The sequence below is a fragment of the Neodiprion fabricii genome, chromosome 6 (assembly GCF_021155785.1).
Source record: "Neodiprion fabricii isolate iyNeoFabr1 chromosome 6, iyNeoFabr1.1, whole genome shotgun sequence".
Classification (NCBI taxonomy): Eukaryota; Metazoa; Arthropoda; class Insecta; order Hymenoptera; family Diprionidae; genus Neodiprion; species Neodiprion fabricii.
This window is the reverse complement of record NC_060244.1, coordinates 23,459,196-23,475,319: the sequence shown is the minus strand read 5'-3', so window position 1 is coordinate 23,475,319 and position 16,124 is coordinate 23,459,196. Positions and strand designations below refer to the sequence as shown.

Below are 16,124 nucleotides of genomic sequence, written 5' to 3'. Positions count from 1 at the left end.
TGTTGCTCGACTCGTGGTGGGGATTGTAGATGCTATCGTGGGGGTAGGAAACACACGTCTCCGACGGACCAGACGTTGCGCAATCCTTCGAGAAATCGCCTCAAACGTTATTATCCGCGTTTTTCATCCGCGAAACTCGATGCCTCGTCTCTCTTATCGGACCGCTGATAATCGGCTGAAAAGTAACATTACTCACGATAAGACAATTATTTCTAGATATCTACTCTCACAGCCGTTTATATACATGAAAAAGATTTTGTACTTTGAGAGAGATTCGCAAGAACCATTCGACGAGATGTATAGATGCAGGTGTTCCTGGTCACTTGGAGAAAAGATCGCTGCTGAGGCATGATCCTGCGACTTTTTGTTCGGATCATTCATTCAGAATCCTGAAACTTTGTCAGAGCAGTACCAGCATCTCTTCATCCCTTGGAATCGTCAAACGGCGTGTTTTAACCAAAAGAACGGAGGTTGTATAGAAAAAGAATGTGGGAAGATAAAAGGAAGCTAAGTGTATATAGGAAAGGAAATGTCTTATAGCTAATATAGTTTTATCGACGTTTCATCCTAAAATAAACGCGTCCTTTAGTTTGAAAAATAATCTAAAGCACTGGTATTCTGTCAAAAATATGATTAAATTTTCACGATTGAGCTTTGGAGTTAGTCCTTTGTTTCGTTTTTGCGAGCAGGTCAATCTTCTTATCCCAAGTCACATGTCTCTATTCCAAAACGTCAATTTAATCGAATAATCGAAATAGGTCACGTAGTATTTTTGTTCGAGCGCTGCTGCCTCGAGCGAAATCTGTCTGAACTGCGTTTAAATTTTACCGACCGGAAAACTTATCGAATTTTATACACACCAGCCTGTTTCGTAGCCGACGGATTTTGAAGAAATTTAATTCTTACCACCGGCCAGCAGCCAATTATCATCGACATTTTCAACTTTGGAACCAGATGCCGTGATAGTCAACCCGAAAAAGCTCGATCCGGAGCTTTAAAATTCCATCCCTCGTACACAGAACGTTTTAGCGTTCACCATTCACCGCACATCTTTAATTGTAACGTCCTGATCTTTTACTGCCGTTTGTATTAGAATCGTAATCATTTTCCCAAGTTTCCTCTTTAGCGCGTTTTTTCTTTTGGCTCTTTTTCCTCCATTCCGCAATATCGCGATTTCCCCTCGTATTTGTATTATCGTACTGTGTCTGCAAAATTTGGCGATCGTCGCGGACTTCTTCCGGGGGGCTGGGAGGGGGTGGGGGGACAAGGCGTCGTTGTTCCCGAAAACTTGGCCAGGAGAATAAATCTTCCTCCCCGCTAAGTCTTATCTCACTATATAGTTGTATACCTGCCTGTATAACTTTGAGTTCATTCGGAAAGGACGCCGCGCCCTATCGTGCCAACTGGATTAACTCGTCGAGTCCCTGGCCAAAACGTTGACTCGGAATTCTCGTCCTTCGCGCTTTGTCCTGACACTAAATCGAAGGGGTATTTATTATAATTGATCGTTTATCAGTAATAAATTTCAATGATCTGTGTTCTTATTTCACGTATCAAGCTTGAAAGCAAGCATCGTGTTTTAATTATTCGGAAAAATTAAAGTCGATCTGTCACGTAGCGTTCAGTGAAAACAAGATTTTATTTTAGGTGAAAAGCATACAGTAAAACCGTGGGCATATTTACCTTGACGGAGGAAAATAGAAAAAATTTAACCAAGCGAGAAGTTCAAACATTGAAAAATACCACCGTGTGGGAAATTTGTCGTGAATTAAAAGCTCTCAAGTAATTCACTTGCTTGTCTACTTTTTTCGGTACGATTGTTAAGGGCTACAACTAATATTTTTTTTTTGTCCAAGACAGAAAGGAAAAGAGTTGGAAGCTGGAATTCTCCGAGCTTGTACAAATAGGGGAGCGCGAGTATCGGGGTGCAGCTTTATAACCAAGAAAAAGTAGAGGAAAAATAAAAAATGGATACTTGCATGAGAAGATTAAACCGGGAAACACAACGTGTATACACACCTGCAACTTCATTTACACACACACACGTATAATAGATTAACAAAGCACACGTGTACACAGGTGGGATAGAGCCAGTGATAATGCAGTGCAGGCTGCAGCTATATTTCGTTTAGCTTTCTCCACGGTACGATTTAACGTCGTGGCAGGAAAGGGGAGGGAGGGGGTAGGAATTTTATGAGTTGAGAGTGAATTCGACCTCGGGTATAGGTGATATACGTGTGTGCACCGTTGGCTCCCTTTCCCAATCGTAAAACGCAACGTTCCGCTGCCCTCTGTTATAAAAGTAACGCTGGTTAAAAGGGTGAATATCGGGGCTGAGACTCGGTCGGCTTGGCCGCGATTGACCGATCTGATAGGGTAGTTTCATTTGTCATTTTAGCTAACTGCCCCTTCCATCAGCGAACATTGACACGACGTGATTCGAATTAATCTTTTGCTTCTCTCTACTTTTATTTTTTTTTTTCGTCCCGCTTTTACGTATATTACGACAAAAGCTTATCGCTTTCATCTCTTTTTCTTGTTCAAGTACCCCTCCTGCCGATAACTCGGGCTCGTTTCTAACCGGTAATTATGCCGCGTTTACGGCCTCGTTCAACGTTCGGCTGCCGCATGATCGCGTCGAAATGCCTAATTTTTTTCCCTTTCTGTTCCTTCTTCCTTTTCTCACAGGTTTTCTGGTTTCCGCATTAATATCGTGCGATCCCTTGCTTGAGTACCATCTAGATTTTGAAAAATATTGCACTGTATGGTGTGATGTGTCTACGTTTGACACGGGACGAGGTAGCAGAGTAAATTAAAAATTAAAATAGTGGATATAATAATATGTGGATTTAATAAAATATAACTACGAATTTTGAAGCCTTGATGATCGTAACAAAAAGCTACGGCATTGGTCGATCACAAGTGGCCAATGGACGGTAGATTGAGGGCGGATTAAAGGCCCACTCGTCTCGGGATTCGGCTGTTTGATACTTCTTATGTTTCCAAAGTGGTTTATGATACGATAGCACGTAACTTGATTCACCGATGTGATTTTGCACGAAGTGTAAGCTGCTAGTTCTGCGAAGCCTTGCTGGATCAGTGGGAAGAAAAATATTCGGTACGGAAACAAGAACGAATGGACTATACCTGGCCGTTCGAAATATTTTGACTTGTCTTGTACGTAGATGCGTTATTTTACACATGTACTTTACGAGTTTCAATGATGTTGGTCCTGGAAAACTGATGATACCTGCTTCTGGCGATTTTTTAACGATAGAAAAATTATAATTTTAACGCGGACGAAAGTTTTCGAATTCCGTCACATATTCACATAGTCACATATACTGGAATGTCACGTTCCAGGGTACACTTCAACGGTAATAACTCAAGCTTGCCAACGCAAACAAAATTCCATAGTTCATCTCGTCAAGCGACAAACAATCTGTGAAAAATGTTGACTGCTGTTCCGTTTTATTTCTTGTTTTGTTGTTGCCCTTTTTGGAACAATTACACCATGAAAAATTGAGGTAAAAGTTGAAAGGGGCGTAACATTTTCAACTTTTTGATCGGCATCATTTGGTGCGTGGCGTGTCGGAATTATCTAATGGGGCTTAAAGCCGATCGAAACAGTAAAACGCCCTTTTATACCCTGACGAAATCTACGCGAACATACATCCACGCTGCGCCGTGATTTCTGCTCTTTAATCTCTCCCGCAAGTTTCACAACGCAAAGCGTTACGGAAATGTTTCAGAATTTTTATCCCGGGATCTTCTGAAGTTACGCCGATGTCCTTTCGCGGTAGCCTAGCTGCCGGGTTATTCCGGTAGGCTCGCAAAGTTAAAGCGAGCCGAGGGATCTTATACGAGGCAATTTTACAGCCGCTAAAAATCCTTGGGAACGATTTTGAAATTCAAGTTCCTTGCGCAAAAGCATGCCTGACACGAGGAAACGCGAGTGACAAGCCTGCGGTTCGGCAGATAGATATCTTCGTCTCGTGCCTTATACCCAACGCTGAAAGATTCCTGGTTCGAAAGAAGGAACCTTTTACGCGCCCACATTCGGTGGAAACTGTGTGAGTGCGATACCGTAGATTTCACCCCAGAGATCATTGTCTCTGTAAAAGCTCTTCGTTCAGGGTTCCTGCATGTTTCAGCGGGGATTGAGACGATTATATTAAAGTTATTTGCTATATAGTCACGAGAAATGTACACCTGGGTTTGAGATGGAAAACGATCAGAGGATTTAGTTTACAGTCAGACGTTTTATCCCACGTTCAGCTGCTTTGGCTGCACCGATGAAAAATATTATAATCTAACGAACTCGGTACATGGTAACTTCACGTTTGCGTTACGGCGTTATACCCTGCACGGCTCTGTGTTCAGACAGTTTTCAGATAATTTCGCTACAATAGTTCGCAGAAGTTTGTATATTTCATTATGAAACTCTGTATTTTGTGCTCCTCTACTTCCCGGTAAACGTGGCTCGCTGCCCCCGGCGATGCCATCGTTTGAATTATGAGGATAAGTTACATCGGCGTAGTGCAGCAATTGTGACGTAGAAAATTTAACGATTTGCCAACGCAGTTGACTCGCATTTATTACCATTGCAGCTCGGTGAAACGGTTCACCGTCGCTTTGCGCTAAAAAATAAGTATAATACAAGGAAGAAAAATTGTCCGTCTAAATTTAATCGGTTGCGGGGAATCGAAATTCGTCTTGACTGTGGTTACTGCAAAGCTAACTTTCTCTCATATTATACACAGCCTGAGGCGCGAGTGGTTAATTAATGTACTTCAAAGACGGAAAATATATCTTTGCGATTCAAAACAGCTTAATTCTCGCCGAAGCAAAGTTTAGAGGCCATTTGAAAATTTTAGTACCTCGTATCCTTTCTCATAGATTAGACTGCGGGGGTACTTTGATTGTGACGGATAAATATAAAGTAATTAAATTCTGCGAAGTTTCAATGAGAAAATGAAATGTGAAATTTGCTTTCTCTCTCTCTCTCTCTTCCTCTCTGTCTTACCGTTTCATTTCTTGAAAGTTTTTTAGTCGTATCCCGAGTATTAATCGCTAGACTTGCGATTTTTGTCGGTGTTATTTTTTTCCGAATTTTATTGTGCTTGCAGCTGGATCCGTCCGAATCAATTTACAAAACCTCGGGTAATAAATATCGAGATAAAAATATATTTATACCGATATGAACCTTGTGTTTTGGGGTGATAAACTGAAATAAAATCGTATACACGTATTTGCATGTTTCCAAAACGTGTTATCATTCCACACTTCTGACCTCACCTCAAAATGCACGCAAAGTAATTGTTCCGGGCGCTGTGGGTTCAAAGATGCTTACACAAGAACCATGAAATATCAAGCATTTTCATTCGCACGCCTGCTCGATCTAATTACCTTCCGTATTATAATTAATATCATGTAATCATAACACGCGAACAATATATCGTGACTGAAACAACGTAGTAAACAGTGATTAGTCTGTTCTAAATAATTTTCCAAATTATAATACGCGCAAACGAGTCACTCCGAATTTCTAATTGATATTACGTAATTGGGAAAATGATTATCCCCATGCTGGGGTGCATAGGCGTGGAAATGGGAATGAAAACAAGCTTGATTCTGCAGGGATAGGGAGCGTAATTATACCAAGTTATAATTACAGAGCATTTCTGCTACACCGCTTGTAATAACTTAATTGCCAATACTTATTCAAACCGGTGAAAACTTCTTCGCTTTGGCTTCGCTGCGTCAGTAATTTATATGTAACTATGTGGGTAATTATGCGTGGCAATATCGCGCGAGAAAAGAAAGATAACTATAAAACTGTATCACAAAACGAATTCTGGTCTCTTAAGTGCCCGTTTCTCTTTTCACGATTTTCATTTGCCTTTCACGTTGAATTTGGCTTACCTGTATTTTCCCGTAGATGAGCGCACAAAGATGAGATAAAGAGAGAGCGAGTGGAGGGAAAAAATTCAGCCGAAGCGTGCAGCATCGCGGCTGCACAGCTCTCAACTCATATACCTAATTTTTACCACTAATTTTAATAATGGGGTATAAAAGTAACCGCGGAAAATTGGAAAGTTTCCACACGATAAAATCGAGCTTAATTTTCAATAAATTCGCGCTCCGGGGCTGCCGGGGTAATTTATTTGGTAATTATAAAGTTACCAGCGACCGCCGCTAGTTGTGAATATTCCGAAACGATTACATCTATGATCGCATAAATTCAACGTTGCCCTTGCCTTTTTACCTTCCTGAGCCCGCAGCTCTCTGCGGTACAGCTTTGCTTAATATTTTCGAAAACGTGTTTTGCCCGCGTTCATACATACACACATATAGAAACGACGCAGCCGTTCCGACCGACAATTTATCACGCGTCTCGTGCGCATCAGTTGAGCGCGACGATTACATTTTCGAATAAATTTATTTTTTTTTTCTCGAATTATCTCAGCCTGCTCCTCGTTTTCATGCTTTGGCAGATAAGGGTGAGCTTTCGGTAATACGAACGTGCACCTTGCACCCGTCATAATTTTCACCTCCTAGGTCGGCGAAGCTGGAGTTTATTACTTTTGCGACTCCCCCTTTTTCCTCAGCTTCCTTGTTTTCGTCCTACTTCTTTCACCTCCCAGTTCTTTCGTCAATTCCAGAGTATTTTCACGCCTCGTTATTTTGTTTCAAAAGTTTGACGAACTGCGGACGTGCAGAACCGGGTGGTTCGGCCCCGTCGCCTCGTGCAGGCTATTCAACATTTGCTGTAAGGGTGAACTTTTGAGTTTATTGACTTTACCTAAACTTGCTCACAGTTATAAAGAATATTCAGGGCTGGTTCGCCGAGCGCAACTATCATTCTCAACACGTGTGTATTACCATTCTTTTTCTCACCTTTAATGAGTATCTTCTTTTACACGATCGTCGAATCGATTCTGTTCAAATTCGCTGCTCGGTAACGCCTGAAAAATTGAAATTTTAACCGACATGTACTGCATCTATGTATTATGTACGTACATAGAACGCATGTGTCATTAGTTACATACGAAAGCAGAGGAGGAGAGTTCAAAGCTTCTTAAAACGCGAGAGCAGTGTCAGGTTGAAAAAAAAAACCAAAATATGGAAACGAAACTTGCTTCTGGCGCCACGGTGAGCTTATAAATTATGTATGATTACATTGCCTTGGAAGGTGGGTACGCCTGTACGTGCACTTCTTTATTGCTTATTGCTAGTTTTCTTGAAAATTTATTCGGATATTTTGCTTCTTCAATTTATTATTATTATTATTATTATTAGTATTATTATGATTATTAAAAAAAATCTATTCCATTGCTTGTCATGGCATCTATTTTGCCCCTCGAATCACTTGCGGTTCCTCAGATGATCATCAACGAAATCTGCTTAGGTGGTGAACTTGAAATTAAAATGTACTATTTGCACAGTAATGGAGTAAACAATTACGTGAACAATATCACAGTGCTCGTATTGTTTATTTAAAATTCAGGAAGTAATATTAAAAATTTACCGCGTGAAATTGTAAATATACGAGTCACTACGCGGGCCGTTCATTGAACTATCCGTAAAAAAAAAAAAAAAAAAAAAAACAATCAGAGACGTAATTACTTTTTCATTTGCTCTTGAATTTATGCTAATCTAATGCAAAGCGACGCTTCGATCGGACGCAATTCACCGAGTTGAGCTTCAACGGCTTAGAGTGAAGTGAAAACTATTTTCACGAAGACCGAATGCTGCAATCTCCCGCAAGAAGAATTCTTCTTGTGCACCGCGTTTATATCGATTTGCATCTGTGCGTGTACAGAGTTTCGATTGACTTTGACGTGTGTATAGACTGGAGTTTTCACGGATTATATTTTTATTCGCTTACTCGTTGAAAACTTACCTGCGCCGCGCCTCAGGGAGGTAAAAACTAACCGCGCGTGCTTATTCGCGACCAGAAACGTGGAAACGCCTCCGTGCAAACCGAACCCCCGTGAGGAGCCTTGGGCGTCGAGTTTGTTTCGCGAGATGTATCGAACGCCTGGTTTTCACGCTTGATTTTATTTTTTTACGAACCGCATGGCAGGGTCATCTGTTTTATGATTTTTAGGTATTTACGTTGCGAGTCGGAAGTGCTTCGAGCTTGGCGTTAGAGGTGGATTTAGGAAAGATTTTTCGAAGCTTTCTTGCACCTTCTGTGTAATGGAAAAAAGCAGATAAATATGGAAAATGAAAATCTTGGTCCCTTACACCCCGCCGTACTTCACGAACTCGGTTCACCTGCGTCTAGATGGTGCATCTGTTCGCCGAGGTTACCTGTTATTACAGCGGATCGACTGCCCGGCAAAGTTCACGTCGCTTGCGCTTCCAACTCTAACGTATCTATAGTACCGAGTCCAATTATAATTTATTCAATATTCCGATTCAGCTGGCCTTATTATGCGACTTTCCAAGTTTTCTGGCCTCTTCGGCAGCAAAATGAAAAATAACCTTTCCGGAGATTCTTACACGAGTCTGTCTCAAATGCCTCGTGGGTGATTCCGAAGTTTCATTTTAATTTTTCCTCCACTCTTTCATTCTTTCTTTTGCCATTCTATTTCCATTCGCTGCTTTCTCCCATCTATATTCAACCCGAACTTATTCCTTCCATTAAAATAAAATAATAATAAATCACGTCGCATCTCTACTGCGCGGCTTAAGCTCTTCTTTGAAACGCGGTGTCTGGTCATACTCGAAATTTCCAGATCATAAAATCATCCCAGGGAATTTTCATGTCAGGTTGAGAGAATTTGACTAACTTATGTGCTTTTCTTATAAATGATCAAGTTGCGGGGAGGAATCGCGTTAGAAAATGGAAGATTGAAGCGAGTTTTTCAAATCCCGACAGTTTATTCTTCGAAAATTCTTCTTCGTAGAAATCTCGTGGTAAATTTCTTGTCAGGACTTGATTGTAAATCCCGTTAAAAGCTACATATCAAACCACTGCTAGTTTGAAAGTCAACAATGGCCCATGAAATATAACTTTTAATCCGAATTCAACGTGGGCCTGATTTCCTCGGGCTATTCGTTCAGCTGCAAAAACGGAGACCCTTTACAACGGTCAGAAAGGTTGCGTCGAGAAAAAAAAATTTCGGTAACTGAATAGCGGTGAAAAACTCGTTACCAATCATTGTTACAGCATGCGGTGCGTTACCACAGGCAATTGCAAATAATGGAAATGAATATCAATCCCGGAGGTAGGCGGATGCAGACTCGCCGAGGTGCCCGTTAAATTGAGAGTTCACGTGACCAGTGATACTTTGTCCGTTTGAAATTGTAATTTATGAACCCGTGTGAGCCCCCCCCCCATCCTTCCCAAACCCAACCGCGAGAAGCTCGCCCGATTCGACCAGCAGAAACATGTACCTCTACCTACGGCCGAGGCTAGGTTCACTTCGACTGGACACGAAGCCAGACGTTTAGCCGAGGCATTCGCCAAGTCTGAATTCGCGGGCGGGGTTCCACCCCTTATCATATTCAAAGCGAGGGCTGTACGTAGTACGGCACCGGGGTCGACTGCGGAGTCGAGCTTTCGGATCCCAGCGGGCTATTTAGCGCATCTGTTTCCACGGTCGAGGGTCGAGGGGGGAGGTCAGGGGAGGTGAGAGGGGGGGGGGGGGCTCTTCGTACGTGACCATATAATCCACGGCCCGATTCCAGCTGCAAGAATCGTTTAGCCCGTCTCGATCCGCGCCCCGATTAAATTCGCGAATTCGCTAATTCCCGCGGTTTCGTAAAATCGCGTGTATCGTGCGGTCGCTTTTCTACCTCGCGATTCCGCATAGCCGATATTTTCGAATCGGTTTTTCCACCCCCGCTCCTCACACGCGTGTATGTATCCGAGACGACCTTCACCGCCGCCACGTATCCACCGCCAACGAGACGTGATCAGAACCCGAAGCGTCGACCCTTCACCGCGTCGTCTGGGGGTGGGAAAAAATTCTCAGATCCTGGCGCGAGTCGTGCGGTCCGTTTTTAGTGCAGACGCTTCAATCTCCAGAACGGCATCTTGATCTGCACCGATTCGCGAGTAACATGTGACAGAAGGACGCTTTTGTGCGAACATATTCCCATATTCCCCTAGGAAATGGGGAGTCGACACTTGACTTCCTTGAAAGATGCATCATCGGGTGTGCACTTCGTGCGTCCTGGATAAATATACTCTTCTCACGAGATTCGGACGAGCTTTCCGATCTCAGCTGGGACGCGACGTCCGTATGGAACGCCGGAGGAACCGTGCGGAATGCACCGCCGGATTTTGAGCGACGGTTTCTCGCGGGTACACACTTGCGGACGAAACGAGTGGTGTACATGTGGGAAAGTACCTGCCACTTTTCTCGAGTCTCCAACCTTGGCTCTGCAGTCCGGACATTGTGCACCGAGAACAATGCGCGGTCGGCTTGCACGCGGAAGGATAACTCGTGTAGCTCTACCCCTTACTGTCCTAATTATTCGCAATTGAAGAGATCTCGCTGTGTTATACGTATACGAACGCGTACGTGTGTGTGTGGAATCCCTGCAGTCCAAGCTCACTGCCGCCAGCCGCCCACGGCTACAATTAGTTTCAAGAATCTTCTCGTAATTACCTCGATTGCAATTAACGTTACACCGAGGCGAGGCTGCTGTGCTGATTCCAGGTTCTTCGGCTTTCTTCGGTCCGTCATGCAGGTTGAATTGATCACCGTCCCTCAGTGTGGTCGTTTTTATTTTCAACTTGGATTATTTTGCAGGATTACCAGTCTAGACTGTAGAGTACAGTGGGAAAATCACTGGAACGAAAAAATGTTAAATTGAGGGCTTAGAGGAGTTGAATTTGCGGTGATTGAGTTGAATTTTATTAAAATAAACTGTCAGTGGAAGTAATAATGAAATATTAATACGCGGATTATGATGAAATTTCAGAGTCTGATCTTGACAGATTCCGATCCGTTTTGTTCCTGAATGGATACCATTAGAATTTAATGTTTCTGATCTCACGTGGGATCTGATGTTATTACCGACTGTGTCATGGATACGTCGGCGGCGTGAAATGTTTTCTTGTTTGTTTTTCCTCGGTTCAAAAGCGTCACACTTACTAAAGGAAATAATTTTTCCATGCGAGCAAAGCGTAGTGGCGGAGAATTCACGCTCAGGAAAGAATCGCGTAAACAAGGAAACTCCGCGTTGTAGGCATGAATTGAAAAAATGAAACAAGGGACGCGTCCGTTGCTCCGTAATTTTTCCGCTTGTTCTACGGGTGGAAATAGCGTCACCACAAACGGGCAGCGCTACTCTTCTATTTTACGTCGCCTACCAGTCTCCATTTCACAGTCTCATCTCCATTTTTTTTTTTATAGCTAGTGTGTGGTTTAAATTTTCAAGGGAATATCCTCTGCGTTCAAGACTGTGAGGCGGTTATCTATTTCAACCGGTTACACGACTGCTGATTGTGCAAAAATACTTTTGGAACAGTGTGTCTTGGATGTATGTATTTACCTTCGCGGAATAAGTTTCTTCTTTCAAACATTGACACGCGTTATTCAAAAACCTCTGTATCAAACTTGTAGCACGTTTCACTTCGATGGAAATCCTCAGATCCTCAAATCAAACTCGGATTTTTACCCCGTTCGGATTGCCTCGGCTACCTCAAATGCAGATTTTGAAGTCTTACCTTTTCGATCGTCACTGTTTATTCGGTTACAGATATTTCATTCAGAACATTATGCCACTTGTATTCCTCGTAGTTTCGTATCTTCAATGCGAGCCTTAAATCTCCACACAAAGGATACCTAAAATAATCCGAAGTGAACTTGTGCTAAAGAAAAATTTGGCTCTTCAAAACTTGTATGATTTAAAAAAAAAAAAAAAAGTTTTCATTTTTATTCTATTGCTTCACCGTCGAAAAGGATTTCCTAATCACTCAATTATTGCAACTGATCCGCCCATTCCGATTTTTATCCGCGAGACCCCGCGACGGTGGCAAAAATACGTTTCGGTACCGCACGTACCTTCCCATACCCGTAATCCGACACTAAATCATCGCATTCTCCATCCCGTAGGTATACTTCTCATAAAAAAAATCTTTACATCGTGAAATGATACAGTAACGCGCTTGTCCCGCAGCGAAGGTCTGTGGTCAGCGGTCGAGGCGTCCCTGCACCGCGTACGAAACGCCATTTCAAATTCCCGAGTGATTTGCCTCCAGCCTTGGGACGGATACTTTGAGCGAAGTCGTTCGTTCGCTGCTGTGCGGTCGAGGAGCGGCGAAACTTTGAATTTTGATGTTTGCCGCGTGAAAATAAGCCTGGAAATTTCCTCCCTCGCCTGCATCGTCGCGACGGTGAGATTAACACAGAGTAGGCTCGTACCGACGTATTTATCCGTTTGCGGATCGTTAAAGCAGCACCGCGCATAAATTGCCGTGTATCGTAGAGTCGAATGCTGCCCGGCTGATCCCGAGCTACCCCATTACGTATACCTGGATACCTAAACTAGGTTTAGGTGTGTGCATCCCCGAGGTTGGCTATAGTTATGCACGCCGGATAATGATAACTTGGGGAGGCCAGGGCGTATTATCTTAGGTAATCTGTCTAATCGTATAAATCTTGCGCCGGGCGTAGTACTAACGAGAAACTCGAACCTCCTGGAGAAGGACGCCCATCGCCATCCCCGTCCTCATCCTTGTCCTCGTACTCATCCTCATCCTCATTCTCAGCCTCGATCGACCGACGCCCGTCTCTCGTCTCTCGTCTCTCGTCTCTCGTCTCTCATCGTTCCTCCTCGATCTCGTTAAGTCTCCGAAGGCCGACGATTCGATAAGGGTCCCGTTTGCGTGACCTTTGGGATAATGGAAGATTTTTCAACAATTTTAAGGACAACGGGTCATTCTCTACCGCCTTCGTACCGTACCCAGGTAAGATTACAGAACCCTGCAGGATCCTTCGGCTACCGGATCAAGAGTTTCTGCCCTCGTTTTTTCTCGCCATCTATTCGCGCCTCGTTTTATCATCCTTATATTTTCACATCGTCCTCCCTTTTACGAAATCCTGTTTCTCATCTTCCTCGCAATGCGCCAGAGGGCTCGGGAACCTTATCGTTACGTACAGTATGAAATTTGACTAAAAGAATTGCCATATTGAATTTTCTCGAAGAGTAAGTTTTCACCATTTTCAACTGACTGACGCAATGAAATATCAATCGGGATTGAAATATTTCATCTAAAGGATGAAATTTCCTTCCCTTAACTTCTGTGTTAAGCGATTGACGAGAAATGTTTACAAAGGAATCGTATAAATTATTGAAACAAAGAATCCTAATCTGACTAGTTGATTTTTTGAATAGACCACACTTCAAAAATTTCACCAAGTTTCCGTTGCTTACGTTGTGACATTTTTCAAGTTCTAACAAGTATAAAGTTTCAATCATTTATAATTCTCGCAAACGTGATTCGCACAGAGTTTCTGCGTATTGTCGACTTTGCTATTTATTTATTTGAAAAAATTTATGTACAGATCGTTGAAACACTGAGTCCACCGGTTATCGAACTAGCTGAAAAGTTTTTTTCATCGTAATTTTCTCTGTGGTTAAACTTCGGAGTGCTCAACACTGATAATAACAACAATGCGGGGAAAAATGAGAGTTCTCTTATTTTTTAATATCCGTGAAATAGATTTAATTCGTCTTAAGGATGAAAATTGTGTGGGTGTGCGTTGGAACTTTGCAGTAAACTTACACACCTTAATATAAGTACATTCATGTCACACGGGCTAAAAATTTGCGACGAACGTGCTTTATATACATGATCATTACCCCAAATAATTTGCTTTTGTGAAAAAATGAAAGCGTACGCTGATCGAACCTTTTATTAACACCGTGCGAGTACCAATGCGTGTTCAAGGATCACGCGGAGATGAATGAATGATGCAGAAGGGATCCGATTGTGTCACCCTCCAGGTGAAGAGCGTCGAAACTGGCAACGGAGCGGAGACCAAATATACCTCCGTTAAAATTATTCACATCTTGCAATTTTTCAAGGAAACGACACGTTTCATTTTTATTCGCAATCAATACTTGCGGATTAATTTTGCGTCAACTCGTAAAACTTTGTTACAAACATGATCGACTTACCGTATTTTTAGTAAAAAGAAAATGTCGATTTCGTAATGAATCGTCTCGAAAGTGCGGAGAAACTTGTGTCATTTAAATAAAAAAATGAAAAGGTTTCCAGATGAATGTAGAATCGATTATGGAGCCCGAGATTTTTGCAACATTTTTCTATTATTTTATTTCAAAATGTTTTGGCCCGGGCAGGAAGCAGAGAAACAACTATGATGTCCGTACTAATCTTTCATTTGCTACCTATGTTTTCGCTTCCGCCGTTGGCCGCTTAGGAAAAATTCGTCTTAGGCTGTTCTTTACCCACTTAGGAATGAGCAGAAATTAAAAAAAAAAACGTACATCTCTAGTTTGAGGTTTCTTTTTGATATGGATGGACGAATTCGTCCTAGGTAGCCAACGGAGGGTTAAGGATCACCTCAAATTATGTTACATACGAGTAAAATTCGAGCGAAATATATACCCGTTCACGTAACCCGTCGTCGTTGTATACATAAAAATTGAAGCGATTAACGAGGGGGGTTAAAATTTTTGTTTCTTTTTTTGTTGAATCCTTCCTGCAACATTCCTCGCGCGTATTTTATCCTGGAATACAGAAGCTCATTTAGAAAACAATGATTAATTATTGCAAATATTCGCCCTCGCGGAAGAAATTTCACAGCTCATGTATGAATGATAAAAACTGGAGTATGATGATGATGAGAGAGTAAAAAAAGGTGGTAAGAAACGCCTTTCCCGCATTTCCCGCAAGCTTCAGGCAAATTCGGTTGACCGGGCGTGCGGAAGGGTGGCACGCACCCTCGTTTGTCGGTTGAAATTCTTTCGTTCCGGTTGGGCCGCACCGGCGACGAGTGGCCCCAAGCGATCGCCTCCGACGCCGGCGTCGGGACGTCGAGTCGATCAAACGTCGCTCCAGGCGTTGACTTTAACTGTCGGCACGCGGACTCGCTTCGATGGCTCCCGTTCGTTTTCCCTGCCGACGCGGCGTGTCATCGGGACGAGCTTTCCGCCGCCGCGCCGACTTGCTTCCTCGTTATAAACTCAGCCCGCGGGCTATGCAATCGGCGCTTTCCTCCCGCGAGCTTTTCACCGGGACAAATCGATCCGGCAGTATCAAGTGATACGAATTCGTTGCCAATTACATTTTCTATCGTTGATCAACAATACGGGGAACAGCGGCGTTCAAACGTAAAGCTTGCGCTAATTTACTCGGCTACTATGCTTCTAGGCGAATGCCCCTAACCCGGCTGTCTGTACAGGGCGTGAACTCTCGGAATAACGATTTTTCGAAATTTCGGAGGGACGCGCAAGAGCAATCGATGCCTGTCTCAAATTCAACCATCGAAACTGGAATTCTGTAGAACTCGAAAATATTCAACGGACACAAATCTTTGGAATCGCTTGATAGCGTGCCATTCGTTTCACAATTTCTTTCTCATAAATTTTCGTTGTAAAATGTAGACGGATGATCATTGATTTTTCATCACGCAAGTCTCGATATTGAAATTCCAGTGCTCGCGATCATTCGTATCCCAATTTTGCGAGTACAAGTTGCTGTATCAGCAGATTCATGCGAATGCTCGACGCACCGAATGTGCCATGGGTTTTGAATCGGCAAGTACTTGTTTCGTCTGGAGGATGAGCCGCAGCTCGAAGCTTCCGTGAGAGATTTGTCTTCCTTTCGAAATTGAGCCATCAGTCACTCGACCGGAAATGCGTGAAGGCGTGTCCCGTGACCCTGACGACGACATCGTCTTTCCTGCTACTACGTGCTGGTTGTATAGGTACGAGGAATCTACGTATACATCTCGCGTTCAAAAATCGATATTCCCACACAGTCGTTTCACACCCTGTAATCTCACAAAATCGCCATTCGAGTAATAACTACATTCGATCAAACTTTTCTCGTTACCTCAATTACTCCGCCTTCCTCCCTGCTGCGGTTCCGGTTTCACCAGTGCACAAAATCGTTCTTCTGAATAAGGGAT

General features: G+C 43.0%; 1 protein-coding gene across 1 annotated transcript in view; it reads left to right on the top strand.

Moving 5' to 3' along the window:
• Nucleotides 1–16,124, top strand: part of LOC124185057 (hemicentin-2-like) — a 304,368-nt gene that overhangs the window by 37,634 nt on the left and 250,610 nt on the right. The window lies entirely within an intron of this gene.